The sequence below is a fragment of the Zingiber officinale genome, chromosome 2A (assembly GCF_018446385.1).
Source record: "Zingiber officinale cultivar Zhangliang chromosome 2A, Zo_v1.1, whole genome shotgun sequence".
NCBI lineage: Eukaryota > Viridiplantae > Streptophyta > Magnoliopsida > Zingiberales > Zingiberaceae > Zingiber > Zingiber officinale.
This window is the reverse complement of record NC_055988.1, coordinates 110,407,924-110,411,787: the sequence shown is the minus strand read 5'-3', so window position 1 is coordinate 110,411,787 and position 3,864 is coordinate 110,407,924.

The following is a 3,864-nucleotide window of genomic DNA, read 5'->3' as shown; positions in this document are numbered from 1 at the left end:
CACACCTCAATGATCAACAGAACTTTCTTGCTTTTTTTTCTTGTTCTTTCCTCTCGCTTTTTATTGCTTCTTAAGCCCCTGTTCTCCGCTGTCATGGATCGTGGTCAAGCTGCTCCGAATCATCGCTCCAGCCAATCCCTCTTCCTCCTTACCTGGTTCCCTGAACTCACACCAATGAAATCACAGTCTTCACTAGTGTCTTCTGAGCTCGAACCAATCACCAGGAGTCAAGCAGATCGCAGCCAGATCACCCAGTAGCCGTTGATGCTTCAAATGCATCATGCGCCGCGAATCACAGCAGAAAGGCCATTTGTCGTATTCCTCTTATGGACTTGATTTGAAATTAAGCTTGGAATGATACCTGTGATCCTGCAAACTCAAAAGCTAATAGCACAGAGGTTATATCACATGAATCAGGCAGATCAAATGCAGTGGAGGAATCGCAGAAACAGCGAACAATATGGATCGTGTGTGGATCGGTCACCAGACCGATCCATGGACCGATCAGGACATATCCTGATCTGTCCACCGCTTGTCTGATCGGTCGTGGAGACTGATCAGGCTGCAGGTGGATTGGTCTCCACGACCGATCCCTGCCTTCTTCTCTTCGCAATACTATCTCCTGATCGGTCTTTGGACCGATCAGATTACACTCAGTGTGCTACTGAGTGTTTCCTGATCGGTCCGCAGATCGATCAGGTGCTACTGAGTGTTTCCTGATCGGTCTACGGACCGATCAGATTACACTCAGTGTGCTACTGAGTGATCCATGGAAACTTAGTTTCACTGGATCGGTCTGCCGACCGATCCACTATCTTATGTATCACTGGATCGGTCTGCCGACCGATCCAATGTACCATGGAATGTCCACTTAGGTCCCTCTCTGACCTAATCCGGAGAACGAGCTACCAAGCCCTCTCCGACTTCATCAGGTCCAGAGAACGAGCTACCTAGCCCTCTCTGACCTAGTCCGGAGAACGAGCTACCGAGCCCTCTCCGACTTTGTCAGGTCCAGAGAACGAGCTACCTAGCCCTCTCTGACCTAGTCCGGAGAACGAGCTACCGAGCCCTCTCCGACTTCGTCCGGTCCAGAGAACGAGCTACCTAGCCCTCTCTGACCTAGTCCGGAGAACGAGCTACCGACTTCGTCCGGTCCAGAGAACGAGCTACCTAGCCCTCTCGGACCTAGTCCAGAGAACGAGCTACCGAGCCCTCTCCGACTTCGCGTGCCAAGTTTCCAACTTGGACTTTTCCCTTCCACTTGATCAACCTTGATCATTAATCAAACCAAGTTTAATTAACATCTGATACAAACTTAAATCTGTGTCAACATCAAAACAACAGCCAGGTCAGACTGTATCAACAATCTCCCCCTTTTTGTTGTTTGACAACACGATTTAAGTTTAGATTAGAGGTATTCTTATTTTCATAATTTTAAGGGAATCAAGATCCTCCCCCTAAGATGAATACACCACTAAGGGAATCAAGATCCTCCCCCTAAGATGAATACACCACTAAGTCAATAACGGGAATCAAAATCCTTCCCGTTATCTTTTCCCTTAAAAATCAAGCCTTCATACATCTCTAAACTTAGGTGTTCTCTCCCCCTTTGTCAAACACCGAAAAGGTGCAAATGAGATGACAAAACTCAAAAGGCTCCCCCTTAACCCATACTGTCTTTTTCTTAATGCACCTAGAGTTCCCTCTAAGTGTATTATATGACAGTAAGAGATAAAATACAATCAACTCATGGCATAGGAACAACATATGAATATGAACTGAAGCATAAGGAAAAGCAAGAAATAGACAAATGAATAGCAAAAATATACGAGTAGCATAAGTATCCAGGTCAGACAAAGATATCCAACAAATAGCATCCAAAATACAGACAGGCAAAGTGACACACAGAATGTATCAATCAATATCCTCAACATGAGGAAACTCATCATCATCTGCGGGAGGCACGTAACCCTGAGGCGGCATGCTGGAGCTCGAAGGTGGATGACCCGAGAAATGCTGCGGAGGTGGGTAGTTGGCCATCCAGCCCAGAAGCAGCTGCTGCGTCACCAACTGCTGACTGCGTAAGTCATCGTAGCGCTGGTCGATCCGAACACGCAGTCCATGGAGCTCAGCAGACAGCAGCTCATCGTGCTGATCGAAGCGGCTCTCTAGCTCAGCGAGGAGGAGCGGCAACCTGTCGAGGAAGGGCCCGTGGTAACTCTCCCAGACCTCTCCCATCCTTCCACCGAACAGCCCCATTCTGTCCCAAGATACCGGACTTGGAAAATGCTCGTTTCCCAAGTCGGCAATCCTGTCTGACCATCTTCACTATTCTACCCTTAGACACATCTATCTGAAGGGTCTCGAGCCAATCTGTAATTATATGCCCATAAGGCATATAAATGGTGGAGCTGCTAGGCTGAGAATAGGAGATGATCGAAGAATATATGTTGGACATAATGTCAAAGTCGAGACGCCGACGCAAACCATAAAGCATCAGACAGTGGTATGGTCGGATCTCTGCTAGAGGTTTGGACGTGATTGGAAGGAGACAGTTTGTGACTATCTTAAAAAGAATATAGTCAGGGGCAGATAGTCGTAGGGCGGCAAAGGTGGAAAAATCAACATCCAACTCATCCAGTCCACCTGGTCTAGGATGACCGAAGAAGTACTCATAGATGGAATCAGGTGATACATCAAGTGGAGGAGGTAATGATTCTGGTAAATCAGGAAAAATGGGAAAAGGATCTCCTGAACAAACTCGGCAACCTAGATACCTAAAGAATTCTACTACAGAGAAATCAACAGTTTTCTTAGCGACCCTGGTTCTATAAATACCATCGCTGGTTTGATGAAGATTGTTGTAGAATTCAGATACTAGGTCATAGTTGATGTCCCTCTCTAAGTAGACTAACGAGTCAAGATTGTAATATGCTAGTGTTTCGGATACAGAAGGATAAAACTCATCCATGTACTTTCGATCCACAGATCGACATGGGAGTAGCTTGAATGTCCTATTTTGAAATGCTTGTTCAAACTGGCGGTTCGGCAATCTTGAAGAAGAGGAAGGTTGAGGTCGGGAGGGTGCCTGGGACTTGGATTTCTCAGCAGAGGACTTAGACGTACCCTCACCGGCTGATTTCTTCCTAAATAGGTCAAAATGGGACATGGTCGGGGCAAATGGGAGTCCACGGGAGCCACAGAGTTGAGAACCGAGACAACACACACAACACACAGAGATACACTGTGAAAAGAAGCTAAAATGCCAAAAATGAACCGATGTCGGGGAGAAAGGAAGTTACCTAGGCGCCATTTGAAGCTTTCGGAGAAGATGAAGAGAAGAGTCGGGACTGAGGAGTGGTTCGGCTAGGGTTTTCGGTGTGAAATGAGAGGAAGAAAGATTGGGGGAGGTTAAAGGGGGTGATCGATCATAAGATCGGACGGCTGTCCGATCAGGAGAAATCCTGACCGATCAGGGAGCGTCCTGATCGGTCAGGAAGTGTCCTGATCGGTCGTGGAGACCGATCAGGAAGCCTCTGATCTGACCCTGGACCGATCAGAGGTGGATTACGTACCAAAGCCTCCTGATCGATTACGTACCAAAGCCTCCTGATCGGTCGTGGGGACCGATCAGAGGTCGATCAGTAATATATATTGAATGGAACTCTCCTGATCGATCGCAGAGACCGATCAGGTATCATCCTGATCGGTCCCCGGACCGATCAGTGTCTGATCAGTGTCTGATAATCAGTGATTTCAGTCTCTGAAATTCGTATCGAAAGCTCTGAAACTTAGTTCAACAACTTCCAAGTTCAGAACATAGGATCTGAAGAGCCCACAGATTATATTCAGTGATACCAATGA